We start from the raw sequence: 18,079 nt of genomic DNA on the forward strand, positions 1-18,079 counted from the left end.
AATGCTTTTTCTTGCTGTCTTCTGTCCTTCCCCCTCTCATTTTTACCTGTTATATTCTCAGGGGATATAATTTAATTCTGTAGATGGACTGAAATTTTTCAAGGAAATATATTTATATAGTGGATTAGTTTTCTTCTTAAAGCATTTGTAGCAAAGTGGAAATGTCAGAGACTATGCTAGTTTCAATGCCTTTTGTATAATGTTAACATACTTACCATGTGTTTAATGGTCAAAAGATTTTAAAATCAAATATTGATCCTTTGTATGCTAAAAGTTTCAAAGAAAAAAATTAATGTCAAGTCTAGCATATCTAAGGATAGATTAAAAAGTATTTTACTTAACTTGTTTAATTTTTTCTGTTACTTGGATTCATGAAAATCTCTGATTTTGATACACCATTCATACTGGAAGTATTAATTAAAGTCTTGAAGTGAGTGAAAAAAACCCCAATTTCTTCTATATTTTACAATCAAATAATTTCTTGGAGTAAATTATAGCATTGATGCATATTAACCACCAGAACTTTGAAGAAATTACCTTTTGAAAAAACAACATTGCAGCTGATACTATGATAAGAAAGGTGCTTGCTGCTTCCACCTGGAAAGCCTGGCAGAGGAGCACAAAGGAGGGAACATGACAGTGAAGATGTGCCGCAGCCTCCTGGCTGAACTCTACAGAAAAATATGGTATATTAAATTTATTATTTTGATATTTTGAAGATAAAGTTTCTCACAGTTGCATTCAAACTATCTTCCTGTTCTAGAGTTTCACCTGAAATGAGCAACTTCAAGCAGCAGTAGTTTGCATAAATGATTACAGAATTCTCAGTATATTTTTACAGATTCTTTTAATTAATTCAGATAAGTTTGTGTTCACTTGTGAAATTACTGAGAACTGGGATCAAATTTATTTTTGTTATTATTACAGATTAGTAGGACAAGGAGAATTTATTAGACATAGTGACAAACTCACATGACCAAGGTTATCTGCAAACCTCCTTCCAACCTTGTAATTCAGCAGTAGTTTAGGGAGTAATACTGAAGGACTAAGAGGGAAACTGTATTATCTGCAAGCCAAAATCTCTTTGGCCTACAGCATCTTCACCTGTGTTACTCTAATGTTTCATTTTCCCTGTAAATGCCTTCTGCAGCCTTTACTCTCCACGCTGATAGTTGTCAGACTTTCCCATGCCCTTTAATGCTAGGATAGTCATCTAAGGGTATGGAAAACATCAGAGGCTGCTAGTTTTCTATGAATTTATTTTCAAGTGCTGATATCTTTTGAGGGTTGCCAAATATGTGTTTGAATGAATACGTGTTAAGATGTTCTTACTAGGCATGCCAAGTTTGCCAGTTCCCTCCATAGCTTAGAAGCTTCTGTTTATTTTTGAATTACCAAGGCAGTGCAGTGGTAAGAATAAGTAAAACTCTGCTTGGGAATAAGTCACCACCTATTATATGGAAAAGGGGTAGATTTTGTATGTCATGATGTAGCATGGGTCCAGGAGGTGAGAGGTCTGCTTCCTGAGGAAGGCAGCTTGCCTTAGAGGCTCAAATAAGCAGGAACCAGGCTCTGCTGGCAAATGCATTGAAGATTATATCAATAAGGTGACTGGCAAGAAACATAATCCTGAGTTTGAGAAATAAACCTGCAGTTCAACAAACTGTTCTAGTCAGACTGCTGACATCTGCCCTAGGGAGTCTGCACTGAAGTATCAAACATGATGCAGTGATGCAGGGCAAATTACATTTAAAATAAATGAAGGAAAGGACATCAATATGCCCCAAAATGTCAAGCCTGGTAGCAAAATAGTCACAGGAGATGAGCTGAGTTAGTGCTGGTAAGCTAACAAGCTTGAAATTCAGTGTTGAAGTATGTTAAAGGTTAGTACAGGAAAAAAATGATATCCAATTCTCCGTGCCACTTGGTGTTAGGGGAAGAATTGGTGTAGGTAGAGCTACTTGTGCTTTTGGACAGGTCTGTTGGCCACATGCCTCTTATACCTCTTTTCCACCATACATTTTGCAAGGCTCTGAATCCAGATCCCATAATCAAAAGGAAGAAGAATTGACAAAGTGAAGAGTTTGGTGTTTTTAAGCTTTTGCTGTGTTAAGCTACATCACATTAAAGAGAACAAAAATCAAACTGGTGGTGGCTGGTGTTAACTCAGATCATTATCAGGGAATGTGAGCTAGGTGGCAGGTGGCAAGCAGCACCATAGTCTCTCACCAAGTAATAGCTGATCATGGTATTGTTTTCTGAAGAGATAAAATTTGGAAAGTGTATTTTTGGGAAGAGATCTTTGAAATTGTGTGCCTCAGCTACTCTTTAACAGTCTGCAGTCTAAAGATAAAGGGAATACTACATAATTTAGAGGGTTCAAGGATGACAAAATCAAATGACATTTTGATAGTATTAGATTCTGGGGAACCTAATTCTGTCATTTCTTGCTATAAGGAAGAGAACAATGAAAATAAACCTGTATTGATTTTGTTACTTTGCATGCAAAGAAGGGTGTGCTGCAGGCTCTGTCCAGGAGTTTCAGTGAGATACGGCTTTGTTCCAAGACATCTTACCATCTAAGTTTTAAATATGACATGATGAATGAGGATGACATGTAGTAAGAAAGATGGTGGGGTAAAGACGGACGAAGAGGACAATGATGAAATGTTACAGGGCTCAGGTTGGGCATACTAATAAGCTGTGTAATATAATAAAGAAAAATGGGATGGTGAGGGTGTTGTTTTGCCTCCTCTGGTTAATAAATAATTCCAGTGATGTTGTGAGTATCATCCATCTTTATGTAGCACATCAAGTGAGACCAAAGACCCAAGATCTGACTTCCTTCACAGCTTCACCTCACCCAGCTGCGTGGTGTCTCTGTTTCCTTTGCCCAGTGCCCTCCTCACTTTATCAGCTGTCTTGTCCTTTCCCATCACCACTGCAGAGTCAAAAACCCAGCTCCGCTGAAGAAGATGGGCATTGTTCCATGGGTTTCAGCAAAGCCAAGATTTCCCTTGAGCTAGGAGTGGTTTTGCCACGTTTGGCAGGCAAGCCCTGCTCGCTCCTTCTGCCAGAGCAGCAGAGAGGGAAGCATCTGGAAACCGACTCAGTGCTTCCGCCTTCCCACGCTATGTGACACTCTCTCTGCCTGCCATGGGCTTGTAGTGGGCACAGAAATAGTATGGAGATGAGTTTAGAATTAAAACTTAGGTAGATAAGCAGACAACTTCTGGCCAGAGGAATAATAATAATTTCTGGTAATAGCAGTTGTCACACTAGTGCCTGCTGAGGGATGCAGTTATCAGGCACCAAAATTGCTAAAGGGAGACGGATGAGTCAGCAAGATAAAACTAAAAATTCAGATGTGCTCTGAGAATATGCCAGGGTATGTTATGGTCAAACCAGAAGCACTTAGTTTTTTTTTTTTCCACATAATGTGGCAGATTCTGCATTGTCATTCTTGACTGTGATGTTCATGATGTCAGAGAACGTGATGTTAAAGAATAATATAATTTATTTTCTTGAACCGCTTACAGTCTTCCATATACTTATTATTAGGAATACAAATGTGTGCTTCATGTTTTAAATTAAAAATGGCAAGCTTATTAATCATTGAGAAACCCTACAAAAGTATTAATTTTGAAATATTAACATTGCAAAGCTTTTCTCAGCAATATATAAAGCAAACCCTTCACAATGACATTTTGTTGCCAGATTTCAGGTTTTGATTAAGGCAGACTTATGATGTTTTTTTACCAAACTAGTAATTATCTTTTGAGTATTGCTAATCTTTAGAATTTAAGTTACAATTAAAGATAAATCAACAGAGCCTTAAATTCTTCTAACATAATATCAAATACACATGTAACCATTTTTTTATTTAAAAGGTATTTATTTGACAACTTTAAAAAATTACTTCTATGTCAAAGTTGAATGACTGATTTGGTTTACAACAGTTGGAAATGAGCATTCACTGTTTTAAAACAAAGCTGAGCTTTTATGCCTTTGTAGTATTGAAGACGAAAAATGATGTGCGCTAAGTGTTTCATAAATTTAAACTGTCTCATCCATTTGATTGTGAGATAATGATCTTTTCGTTTAGAAATCTTTTTCCTATAATACTTTAACTACAAAGGGTGTAAAAAAACTAATGAAAATCAGAAGACATGAAATTAAGTCTACTACACACTCCAGAGTTTTTCCTGCATGGATTTCCTTTCGTGTCCATGTATTTGATCAGGATTTCTCATATTTAAAAGCAAAGCCATCTACTCTGTGTGAACCTGATCCCTTTAAAGAGTGCTTCTCCACTTAGATTAAGAGCACTGGAAATCTGTTTCAGGTGGAGCAGTGAGCTGCACTACAGGCACTCCATTCTCTGTTTCCAGCTCAGGTCACTTGAAGCTTATCACAGTCCAGATAAAAGAAACAAGTTGCCTTGTATTATAAACCTTCTTTTTAACTTTGAAGTTCAACTTGTTGGGATATAGATTTTTAGGCAAGACTCTGAGCATGGAGTAGGGAACATGGGAAATGGTGCATGGGTTATGGAGGAGCTTTGTCTTCTGTCTCCATAGCAGAAAGGCTGCTTGGGTAGCAGAGGCTGTCTTTTCCTAATGTCTTGAACTTCTGGAAGTGTTCTGGGCTTTCCTCCCTATTACCAAACAGCATCTCCCTATTCTCTCCTTTCTTCTGCACCTCCTTCAGGTGAATATTTATGAACAGTTTGTATATCATGAGGCCGAACTGATCTCCATGGGAAAACCAGCATAGAACTTTCGCACTTTCATATTGAAAAATACAGCTTTACAGGGAGTTTGAAGTTAGTCACTCTATGTTCTTTCTTAAATTAGGACAGCAGGCCACAGTACAAGGGATGTATTGAATACTAAACTGGCGGTACAATTTATATAAATATATTATAATTCTGTATGTTATTATGCTGATATGCTGTTTTTAAGTGGAGATTTAGACTGGATATTTGAAAAAAATGTCCTTACTGAAAGGGTGAACAGGTACTGGAACAGACTTCCCAGGGAAGTGGTGGAATCACCATCCCTGCAAGTGTTCAAAAACCAGCCCTTAGTGACATGGTTTAGTGGTGGACTTGGCAGTCCTGGCGTAGAAGTTGGTCTTAAAGGTCTTTTCCAACCTAGTTCATTCTGTGACTCTAAGAAGAAATGTAGATTGAAAATTCATACAGAATGGAGAATATGGTATGTTAATGCCAGGCCAAAATATTTTAATATTTACAGCATAAAAGCAGCAATATGTATATTATAAAGGCCTCGAGCTTAACGCTTATCACTTGCCATTTTTACACAAGTATATTTACATAATTAACCTTGCAGTTATTACAAAAAAAAATCACCCAGCACTCATACTGAAACAACTTTGTGATGAATTTCTCAGAAAAAAGCTGTCTGAATTGAACATTTTCAATATATGCTGCTAACATTTGTAATGGCACTAAAATCAGTGTAATCAGTCACTTAAATAGAAGATTTGCTTTTAACTTGACAGAAAATTTATTCCATACTGAAAGACCAAATTCTCTAATTTCTGGAAGGATGCTGTGACTGAAGTGCTCCCATTCCCCTTTCAAGTTGCGAAGTTTAACTCAAACTAAAGCCTTGCTCATCACTTCCATAATGGCATAGAAATCTGTATTTTCTGTTAGAGATAATGTTTTATAAGGAATTTGGTGGCTTCACCTAGAACTATTTGAAAAATTATTCTAATTGATCCTGTTGCATATTTATTTTACCTACAGCTGAAGCTGTAGCTTAAATAGGCTTAAAAAAGATTTAGTACCTTTGCCTGAAAGTGGGAAATAGAGAGATACAATCCGTTCAAAATAGAAAGGACAAAGATAAATCATCTCAGTAAGTATAAGTAAACAAAATTATATCTGAAATCCCCAGCTGGAGTAGCACTGGTTTTTACTGCCTTGCACAGGAGAAAAAAAGAAAAAGGCAATAAACGTGAGACACCTGTGCCAACAGAGAGTGATTTTCTTGATCAGTAGACCAACATCTCCCTCCATTTTTGTTCCACCTGCTGTTCAGCTAAAGATGGGACAGGGAGAAAAGATCACAGAATCACAGAATCCCAAGGGTTGGAAGGGACCTCAAAAGATCATCTAGTCCAACCCTCCTGCAAGAGCAGGGTAACCTAGAGTACATCACACAGGAACTTGTCCAGGCAGGCCTTCAATATCTCCAACGTAGGAGACTCCACAACCCCCCTGGGCAACCTGTTCCAGTGCTCTGTCACTCTCACAGTAAAGAAGTTGTTCCTGATGTTCACATGGAACCTCCTATGCTCCAGTTTACACCCATTGCCCTTTGTCCTATCACTGGACATCACTGAAAAAAACCTAGCTCCATCATCCTGACACTCACCCTTTACATATTTGTAAACATTGATGACGTCACCCCTCAGTCTCCTCCAAGCTAAAGAGACCCAGCTCCCTCAGCCTCTCCTCATAAGGGGGATGCTCCACTCCCTTAATCATCTTTGTGGCTCTGTGCTGGACTCTTTCAAGCGATTGCCTGTCCTTCTTGAACTGAGGGGCCCAGAGCTGGACACAATATTCCAGATGCGGCCTCACCAAGGCAGAATAGAGCAGGAGGAGAACCTCTCTTGACCTACTAACCACACCCTTTCTAATACACCCTAGGATGCCATTGGCCTTCTTGGCCACAAAGGCACATTGCTGGTTCATGGTCATCCTCCTATCCACTCGGACCCCCAGGTCCCTTTCCCCTTCGCTACTTTCCAGCAGGTCAGTCCCCAACCTGTACTGGTACATGGGGTTGTTCTTCCCCAGATGCAAGACTCTACACTTGCCCTTGTTGAATTTCATCAAATTTCTCCCCACCCAACTCTCCAGCCTATCCAGGTCTTGCTGAATGGCATCACAGCCTTCTGGTGTGTCAGCCACTCCTCCCAGTTTAGTGTCATCAGCAAACTTGCTGAGGGTACACTCGGTTCCCTCATCCAGGTTGTTGATGAAAATATTAAACAGCACTGGTCGAAGCACCGACCCCTGAGGGACTCCACTAGTCACAGACCTCCAGCCAGATTCTGCCCCATTGACTACAACTCTGCCTTCTTCCCTTCAACCATCTCTTGATCCACCTCACTACCTGATCATCAAGCCCACACTTCTTTAGCTTATTTATGAGGATGCTGTGGGAGACAGTATCAAATGCCCTACTGATGTTACAGTAAATGAGACAGAAGGGAACAGTATTTGAAAAATATTTAAAAACACATATGTTAGATGTATTTTTCCCCGCTGCATCTTATATATATATATATGTATAAAAACTTTTAAAAAAGCTTTCTTGATTTCTGTGAATGAAAGCAGTAAATGATAGTGCAGTATCCTCCTGAGAACAGCAAAAGGTTTTAGTATATTACCCTGGGACCTGTAGGCAATTAGGAAAGGGTGCTTCTGGGCATGTTGGCTCCTCTTTGTCATTTCAGGATCCTGGGAGGACTGATATGAACTTCACTGGTTTTCACCCTGGATTTTGACTGAAAGCAAATTTTGTGATATCAAAGTCTAGTACTTGCTGGTCCCCCAGGGAGTCAGCAAGCTCCCCAAGTATGGTGATACTTGAAAATTTTCATTTTACTTCAGCCTTAGCTTTCAAGAGCCAAAAAGTCTACAGAAACAGCTTATCCCTTGATAAATTATGAAGGAATGGAGACATGCAGTCATACATGGTAGCATAGAAGCATAGATTGGTTTGGGTTTTAAGACATGCTAAAGATAATCTAACTCCGGTGCCCCTGGTACGGGCAGGGACATCTTCCAGGTTGCTCAAAGCTCCTTCCAGGAGCTTCCAGTTCGAGCTTCCAGTTCTAGCTTCCAGTCTTGAACACTTCCAGGGATGAAAGTATCCTTTGAGATTAGTCTATTTGAAGTCAAGCTGGGGTGGGACTTCCAAATGGCCTAATAAAGACCTGTTCATATTTTTCAACTCAACCAATGAAGAGACAATTGCATATTTTACTCCAAGGAGTACACCTTTCCTACACACTTAAGTGTTTAACATAACTGCTTCAGCATAACTTAATCCCTTCTTATTGCAGTCTTGCTTGCTTTGTACTTTGTGGCAAAGTTTATGCTGCTGAATATATGCATAAATTAAAAAGGGGAAGGGAACTGAAGCTCTGATGGTCAAGAATTGAACATTTTAGGTTAGTTCAGTTCCTGGATCTGTTTAGGACAGCTACGTCTGGCTTCTTTTAACACAGTTCCCCTTGAGAAGGGTCTAGGCAGACCTTCAAGTAAGCCACTTGGCTTCAAGATCAAGGCTAAGCACCAGATTCTCTTCCATTTAGTACAGAGAAATAGCTGATTATGCCACTAATTTGTTGTTTCTCACTTTCCTCAAGTCGAGGAATTCTTCATTGACCAAAACATAATCTGTGCTTTCCAATTTGTCTGACTGCCCAAAACAGCAAGCAGGTCCACTTGTATCTCCGTTTTATCTGTCCAGCCAGCCCCCATTCTGCATGCTTGCAACATCTTTCAGCCTCCTGCATCTACCTCTTAAAAGCTTCCTCTACGCCATCCAAAGAATTCATTTTTTTTTTTTTTTTCACTTTCCAGCCTAGGGACCACCAGAAAGTTCTATTTCTATACTTGTATACAACAGTTTTTTAACAAAATATTTGGTAGTCACTGAGATAATACATTGAAAATAGGAAGCAAAAGTTCAAGGACAGAAGTGATCACTCTGGCACTGTGAGTTTGTGGAGTATGGAAAGCAACTTTGAGGTTTGCATTTCTGTGTAATTTCTCTCAGAAAAAAAAAAGATAAAATCAGATTGCTTGAATCTGTGTGGGAGAAGACACTGAACTACATTTTGAGTGTGTGACCCAGTGATCTACCAGAGAGAGTTGTTTTCAAACTGAAGGTAACACCAGAAGTTTGCTAACTTAGAAATTTTGCTCACCACTATGCCAGTATCTGATGTAAGCTGAAACAAAATCTGTTGAGGAAAATTGTAGGTAGGATTGGAAGGGTTAAAGATGAATTATAGCAAGATGAGAAAGAAAAATTTGCAGTCGTATTTATTCCCCTGAGTTCTGCCTAGGGGTAAACTACAGTTTGCCTAGGCTGGAACTTGCATTTGTCAGTTCCATGACACATGCTTCTGTTCCAAGGGTTGCAGAAAGGGTCCTGCTTCTATTCTGTTTATTTGAAATATATTTCAGTGAGTTCATTCTACTTGATACAGTCATTAACTCTGAAAAATATCAGTGAAAGCAAGGTGTATATATCCATCACTTGTTTAAGTTCTACTTGCAAATCCAGAAACGGGCTGGAGCTGAGTTTCTCTTTGCTACCTTTGAAAAAAATGGAGGCTGGGCTTCAAATATCTCTACGCTTCAAATCATGGGTGGAGCTTTGATGTTGTAGTTCTTATTAGGATGCAGAAAGGGTTGGAAATAAGAAAAGAATTCTTACAGAAATTCAGCCTTGCTGGGATGAGTCTAGGTTATATGCTAGAAACCAGGTAGTTTCATGTAGCGGGATGAAAGAGAAATGAAAAATGGCAGTTGCACCAGCTCAGTAGCCTTCAGCTTCTGAACTTGGATTGAGTAGCTCATCCTGCTGCAAAGACGACTAGCCAAAATAGGATTATTGTTGCTGTCAATTTATTTATCTCCCCATATGGAAAGTAATTTCCAGCATCGATTGTATAAGTGTGCACCATTTTCACTTACTGTAATAATTTATTTACAGTTTTCCAATCAGTTCATGGACTCATGTAAGTAAAGTTTCAGATGTTTCAAGGAATATCTAGTATAACATTTTTTGTTACTAAAGTGAGCTTTCCCATGAGAATTTGACAAAAAAATCCCTCTTAATAAGTTATTTGGGTAGTGTTTTGAATTATAGTTTGGATAATAAAGATATCAGAATGAGGTGCATTATTCAGGATTTTGTGTTTACTTTCTGCTGTTATCTTTTGCTCTTGTAGAGTGAACAATAATATTGATATATGTAGTCAAGACAGTTTCAAAGTAGAAAAAAATAAGCTGTGAAATACGACTATTTTGCTGAATTTCCCACAACAGAAAGGGCTTCTGGGATTTATGGGGATTTGAATTAATCCTCTCCATACTCTGGCTGTGGCAAAAACTATTGATATGCCTATTTTACAGTAAATGTTATTAGGTTTTTGTTTCACAATTGTTAATACCTGATCCATGTGCTCCTGGGTGACCAAGGAGTGCTAATTTCATCTGGCTGAGGAATGGACACACAATCGCATTTCTGGCAAACTAACCAGTGCATATATACATAGCTTATGTTGCCCTCACACACTTATGCTGACGTTATAGGGGCAGCAGTGGACAGACAATATTTGACCAATCCTTAAGCTTACAAGTGTAAAGCTGCTTTGTCAGAAAAACCTTTTTGAACACATTTGAACCAGCAGCTGACCTTCGTGTGATTGATGGTGTGCATCCCGAACTTGTGATGGTTTTGATCTGGTGGGGTATTACAAAACTGGTTTCACTTTAGTATCAGATTCCATACTTAGACATAGCTTTTGGCAACCAGCTCATCTTCTGGAGGAATTACTTAGGAATAGGAATCCTGATTCATTTTTCTGTCTCTAAACATTTGTTCACCAAGTTACAAGCATGTGCTCAACACTGAGCATGTGGATAAGGCTTAAGCAAATGTCATCCTGAGCCAAATAGTACAGATTTACTCCCAGATATGTGATTGATAAAAAGTAATTGATTAGATAATTTTGGATAGATTTTTCTGTTAGTATCTTCCTTCCTAAACTTTCTGGTGACCTTCTCTGATTTAAAAGAGCAAATAAATTAAATTTAGTATGCTCTTGGCATAATGCATGTTAGAATCTTAGATTATTTATATTTTCCCTAAAATTTGCATTCAATGTAAAAAAAGTCATGTTACCAGGAAAAACAATGAAAAAAGGAAAAACCACGAAAAAAGGAAAAACCGCAATGAGATAAACAGTAGTAATATTTTAATAGGCCAAATCAAGACTGCAATAACTAGATACACTTTAAAGATCTTTCTTTTTGTGGCTAATGGTACCTTAGATTACTCTTTTTTATTAACATTGTTTGAAATCTGTTGCTCCCATCCTGCACACTATTTGTGAAAATGTTTTGCAATTGATTGTTGTTTATATATGAAGACTAGCAAAATGCTCACAGGAATTTATAAAATCAGTTCCTAATTTACTTCTAATTTACTTTTCACTTTTTATTCTTGCTTCTTAATATTCTAGTTTGCTTAGGGTGGATAATGAAAGCAGCCTGCTTTCTGTTTCAGTTAGTTAAAGCTATTGTCCTCAGCCAGTGTAATTTTATGGTTTACACGTAATGTTTATGTGTTTTTTAAATTTTATTTTATGGTTTACATGCACGGCACCGACGTGCTTAGGTTTCCATTTCCGAAGGAACAAGAAAACCAAATAAATAAACTGTTTCAATTGATTTCCTCTGTAACAAAATATCATGACAACATTACAACTGAGATAAATCTGTATATTAAATAAAAAACAAGCACACGTTCCCTGCAGCCAAACTCAAACCACCAACAACTAGTGGCAGGACTTAATTATGTGAGATGTTTTTTTGTGTGGTTGCTTTCTTAGATTACAGCTGTATGGAATAAACTTTTGAGTTTTCCTGTTTCATTTCATAATTCTATTACTAATAAACAGGTGGCTGCTAATTAATAAGTGATTTTGTTCAAGAAAGTTACTGCTTGTGGAAGGGGTATTTTGGGACAGTGTGATTCTTGGTCTTGTGCACAGTGGGAACTCAGCAGTGACTCCTTACTCACACATCCGTAGCACTGAGTCTCTGTCTTCTGCGTCTGTGTACTGTGGTGGCAGTGGCTCTCTTCCACCCCTGCCAGAGCCAGGCTGTGAGAAATCCAGGCAGAGTGAGGCACCATCAAGCCCTCATAGCACTTCTCCCTACAAGTAGCTGGGGCAGCCCTGTGGGAAAGAAGATCATGTCTGGGGGATGCCTATGGGACAGTGAAGAGGAAGGACTTGATCTTGCTGCAGCTGGTGGTCACACTTCCATGTAATGTTTGCCAAGTACAGCCAGCTGAGGTTTTCTGTTGAATACGTGTTAGCAAATGTTGTATGTCTGATATTAATTTCAATTAGCAGACCAATAATTTATGTCTTGTAAATTCTGGATGGTAAATTGAAACTGCATAGCAATGACGTTATACTGTGGCATTTATAGACCTGCTTCTCTTCCTGCACAATTTAATGCGATAATCCAGGTGATTTGTGGAGCTTCCCTGCTTTGGGAAAGCCAGCAGCATAGTTAGACACATAAAGTAGATATATATAGTAGCATGTACTCATTTTTAAGATTCTTTATTTTCCTGATCAGATCCAAACTTTGACCTTTTAACTACTCCTCATTTACTTGCACAGTATGTTCTATTGATCTACTTACATCTGAGCTCATTAAACACATAAAATGAGCTACAAGCAGAGTAAAATACAGCATTATCGAAACTAACGAAGAGGTCAAATTATTATATGCTCAGTACTGCTGTTTTATCTAGTTCCCTGAAAGGAGAAACACTTTGGCAGCAGACGTCTTCCAGCACTGCTGCACTGGATTATTTTCCACTCCATACGTATTTTTTGTAAATGAAAATGCAGTTTCATCTTCTAGGCCAATGAACATGTTCACAGAAGTGCTCAAGCATTGTACAACATTAAAATGGTAAAAGCTTTTATGAAACTTCCCAGCATACGTGGTCTGATGTGCATGAAATGCCAGAAGTCTAGTGGCCAAACATTCATGAAAAAAAAAGTGGTTTACAGTACTAATACATGCTTTCCTGCTGGATTAGAATAAAACACAATGGCTTTGTTTATGGTCATAGTCATTAATCCAGTTCTAAGAAGTGAAAACATCCCACGTGGCTTAGTTTAGATAACTGCTGTGCAAAGCCGGATGCATTTTTTCCATTAAATTTCCTCCATATTTCCAGTTGCTTGTTGGCTTAGCTGTTCCTGGCAAACTGATGGATAATTCCTGTGAGTTAGGTGATCCCGTATTATCTACTTCTGTTAAATGGAAGCCAAGCATTTAGCATAGGAAAAAGATGAATGGGGTTATTTTGTTTCTTGCTTACTTTCTCTTTCTTACTTTCTTTCTTTGTTTATCCCCCTCCCTCCGTCCTTTTTTCAGTAGTAGCCATAAATAAAAGGAATACTGGGAAAAAATATCCAAATCAGTTAAACAAGACATTGTCTTCAGGTCAGCTGTTTTAAATCTAAACAATATACAGTTTATTTCATTTTATAACATAATGTTTGAAAAGAAAGTTCTGGAGGCCTAGCCAGAGTAGTCCAGACAGTTACATAGCATCTAATGGCATTTTATCTAGGCAATCATTTATGATAATTATAAATGATCCTCAGTGTCAGCAAACCTGCCTTCTCAGCTGTTTTTGTTTCATGGTATCACAGTATCACAGTATGTTAGAGATTGGAAGGGACCTCAAAAGATCATCTAGTCCAATCCCCCTGCCAGAGCAGGAACACCTAGATAAGGTTACACTTACACAGGAACATGTCCAGGCGGGTTTTGAATGTCTCCAGAGAAGGAGACTCCACAACCTCCTTGGGCAGCCTGTTCCAGTATTCTGTCACCCTCACTGAGAAGAAGTTTCTTCTCAAGTTTAAGTGGAACCTCTTGTGTTCCAGTTTGTACCCATTGCCCCTTGTCCTATCATTGTTTGCCACTGAGAAGAGCCTGGCTTCATCCTTGTGACACTCTCCCTTTATATATTTATATACACTAATCCTATATAGGTAATCCTATATTTTTCATAACATATAAATAAATGTTTGTATAGTGTATAGATATGTATTTAAATGTAGATGTGTAAATATAAATAATATAAAAACATTAATGGAATGTACCTTTAAACTATTGAAAAATGGCTTAAACCCATGCATTAGTTATTGTGCATTGATTAAAGTTTGGGAAAACACACTAAGGAATATCGCTGACTTCAAATATCATTCATTGCTGACTCCAGAATTCATCTATTGAAGCATTTCTCATTTTCATTCCTGTTTTGACTGATCACATAAAAATATAGATATACAGACATGGCCAAATCATGGTAATGATACTTCCTTTGTTGCGTGGTTGAATCCTCAGGAATAATACCCCGTTAGATGAATGTGCATGGCTTCAAAGTCATATATCCACTCTAGTCCTATATTTACATGCTGTAGTGACTGCAAGGAAGAAGTGTTCTGTGCTTGGAGAATAGGAAGCTTCTGGGGTAAAAGTTGAATGAGTTGTTAAGGGGCCCATATATAATGTGAGCAGACTAGCCAAAACTTATTATAAGGAGATAATGGCAAGCTGAAGCTGGTAGTAGAGGTCTGTAAGGAGCTTACTTGCTTTGTGGTTTGGAGGAAGGAATTTATATCTGCTACAGGCAGATTCTGAGGGTCTGGCACAATGTTGTTAACCTCAGGTGTTTTGTAGAGTTATGGAGATTTCTGAAAGCATTGTTCCCAAATGCCAGACATCAAGTCAGTGAGAGCTGCACTTTTAGCTACAGTTTTTGATTTTGAAAAATTTTACCTCCTTATTTAGATTCAGTTTTTATTTAAGGAAAATCCCGAGGAGGTTAATGCCTCAGCAAAAATTATGGACTTTGACCATTAGACCTGTCTGTATTGTTTTTCCTATCTCTACTGTTGTGTACCCAATTCCCTTGAGGACTGAAAATTGTGATGAATTAGGTCATATTTACAAGGCACTTTGAAGTTGGAAAGCAGTGAACAATTATTCAGTCTTATAACTTCATTTTTTTGTTAGTAAGAGATACTTCCTATAAAGCAGTGAGTGCAATTTAAAGTTACCATCAAAGACTACAAAGGACATGTGCTTTTTCTTCACTTTGAAAATGTAATTATCATGTGTTAATGTAGTCTAGGAAGTAGGCTATCTTCTCATACACAGATTCTTTTGAAAAATGGTAGAGAAAGCCAGAAGACCTAATTTCCTGTTTGGGATGTATGTAGTATAATAACAATGGGGAAGTGTAAGTGGCTACTGATGAGATATGGAAGAAAATACTCATGTGCTTATGACTCTAAATTTCTGCTATGGTTATGTGTGTTTTAAAAATATTCTTCCTGTTCTACAGAGTAAAAGCCAGGTATGAACTACAACATGAAAGTGCAGAAGGTAAGACTTTTAAAAGCTTTTTAGGGGAGTCACCATATTGTAGTCCAACAGTTATAGAGCGCATAGCACAATAAAGTCATGCACTGTCTCTCTTGTGCTCCTAGATACTCTGTTACCTTGCATTAATAACTATAGATTTAGTGGATTTTTTATAAATTGATAGATAATTTGATTTTTTATAGATTCTGTGCTCATGCATATAGTACCAGTAACAATACAAACTAGTAATAAGGAGGCAAGAAACTCATATATGTGAGAAAATTAAAAGGCATACTTCCAAATGGTAGTTAAAAGGGCAGCTTCTGTGTTGTGTATATATACTGATAGAATTTGACAGCTGATGCAGTAACTTTTACTCAAACAAATCTTGACTGTGATACTGGATGGCCGCATACAAAGAGCTGTGGTCAGTGGCTCAATGTCCAGCTGTGAACCAGTAACGAGTGGTGTCCCTCAGGGATCTGTGTTGGGACCAGTCTTGTTCAACTTCTTAGTTGGTAACATGGACAGTGGGATTGAGTGAGCCCTCAGCAAGTTTGCCGATGACACCAAGCTGTGTGGTTCCGTTGATACACTGGAGGGAAGAAATGCCATCCAGAGGGACCATGACACACTTGTGAGGTGGGCTGATGCCAACCTCATGAAGTTTAACCATGCCAAGTGCAAGGTCCTACACCTGGGTCGGAACAATCCCAGGCACAGCTACAGGCTGGGCAGAGAAGAGATTCAGAGCAGCCCTGCGGAGAAGGACTTGAGGGTGCTGGTCGATGAGAAAATGAACATGAGCTGGTAGTGTGCGCTCACAGCCCAGAAAGCCAACCGTATCCTGGGCTGCATCAAAAGGAGTGTGACCAGCAGGTTGAAGGAGGTGATCCTGCCTCTCTACTCTGCTCTTGTGAGACCTCACTTGGAGTATTGTGTGCAGCTCTGGTGTCCTCAACATAAAAAGGACATGGATCTGTTGGAACAAGTCCAGAGGAGGGCCACGAGAATGATCAGGGCACTGGAGCACCTCCCATATGAAAATAGGCTGGGAAAGTTGGGGCTGTTCAGCTTGGAGAGAAGGCTGCATGGAGACCTCATAGCAGCCTTCCAGTATCTGTAGGGAGCTTATAAGGATGCTGAGGAGGGAATCTTCATTAGGGCCTGTAGTGACAGAACAAGCGGTAATGGTTTAAAACTTAAAAGGGAAGTTTAGGTTGGGTATAAGGAAGTTCTTTACTGTAAGGGTGGTGAGGTGCTGGAATGGTTGGCCCAGGGAAGTTATGAATGCTCCATTTGTGGCAGTGTTAAAGGCCAGGTTGGACAGAGCCTTGGGTGACATTGTTTAGTGTGTGTTAATAAAATGCCTCAAATATAAACCTATAATAAAATGCCTCAAATATAAAGTATACTGTCAACTTAGGTATGCTGATACCTTCCATCTTTTGGGTGAGTTATTTGGACAATTCAAAGAGAATTTATTGGGAAGTGTAGAAGTAGTGTGCTGAAGAAGCAGCTTGTGTTGTTGGATATCGTTTGTTCATACCTTTTTCAATAGTTTTGTACAAAGTGTATGAATATTTCAGAGAATCACAAAATCACATGGTGGGTTAAGTTGGAAGGGACTTCTGGAGGACATCTGGTCCAGCCTCCTTGCTCAAGCCGGGCCACCTACAGCCACTTCACCATGACCATGTCCAGACAGCTTTTGAGTATCTCCAAGTATGGTAACTCCACAACCTCTCTGGGCAACCTGTGCCAGTGCTTGCTCTCCCTCACAGTGAAAAAGTGTTTACTGATGTTCAGACAGAACCTCCTGCATTTCAGCATTTGCCTGTTGCCTCTGTTCCAGCATGCAGAGCCTGGGCCTGTGCTTTTTGCACCCTCCTTTCAGGTATTTATGGACATTAACATGATCCCCCCAAGACTTCTCTTCTGGCTAAACAATTTCAGCTCTCTCCGCCATTCCTCATAGGATACATGCTCCAGTCCTTTAAACATTTTAGTGGCCCTTTGTTTGACTCCATTATGGCCATGTCTTTCTTGTATTGAGAAGCCCAGAACTGGGCACAGTGCAGTTTGAACTTGTAGTTTTGTTTCTTACAGTTTTTGGTAACTTAAATTTGTCAAAATACAAACTTTAGCAGTAGCCTAGATAAAGTTGGTTTTTTTTTTGTTTGGGGGATTTGTTGCAGCTGTTTATCTTTAATAAAAACATTTGCCATATTTGTAGCATTTGAATATCATAAAAGACAATTATATTGATTCTACTAGCAAAACATAGGAGCACATTGAATCATTGATTTTGCATGTAATGAGGTTACAATGGATACTTGAAAGGAGAATTTAGCCCATTGCTTCTGAAACTTAATTTTCTTCCTCCCAAACCTGTCTAGGCAGACCAGCTGGCTCCAGGCAGGACCACTTCAAGTGCTGAAATGTTATTAAGCCACCTTAATGTGACAAATGGCAAAAAGCACTTTGTAAAAATTTCATTCAAAAACAAAAGAGTGAATTGTTGAGTGAGCTTGTGGGGAAGAGAGATCACAAGTAGATTTTTGTGTCATCTCCAAAGAGCTAACAAAAAATGAGCTGGGGATCTGGGATAAGAAGAGAAGAAATGCAAATATTTTATATTTAAAACTGCCCAAATGACTGTCTTTTAAGTGCTAATTAGTATAAAAATTAAATTTTGTTTTGATTCAAATAAATATTCTGTAGCCACTGTTGGTTATGCTTCCAGCTACCCTCTGACAAGATGCTAATTTTCCTCATCCTTCTTTAGAAGATCTCTTGAAGAATGGACTCCACTGAACTAATGCA

The 18,079-nt window shown here is 38.7% G+C and overlaps 1 protein-coding gene and 1 long non-coding RNA gene across 2 annotated transcripts in view; both read left to right on the forward strand.

The window, feature by feature from the left end:
- NALF1 (NALCN channel auxiliary factor 1) overlaps nucleotides 1–18,079 on the forward strand; it is a 474,418-nt gene that overhangs the window by 51,457 nt on the left and 404,882 nt on the right. The window lies entirely within an intron of this gene.
- Nucleotides 523–3,832, forward strand: LOC133225433 (uncharacterized). The gene is made up of 2 exons (XR_009729158.1): nucleotides 523–686; nucleotides 2,808–3,832. It is a non-coding gene; the product is annotated as an uncharacterized LOC133225433 (long non-coding RNA).

Source organism: Neopsephotus bourkii, unplaced genomic scaffold (genome assembly GCF_033783945.1).
Source record: "Neopsephotus bourkii isolate Nb327-2 ecotype Australia unplaced genomic scaffold, CSIRO-AGI_Nbou_v1 NB_1760, whole genome shotgun sequence".
In the NCBI taxonomy this organism is placed as follows: domain Eukaryota; kingdom Metazoa; phylum Chordata; class Aves; order Psittaciformes; family Psittacidae; genus Neopsephotus; species Neopsephotus bourkii.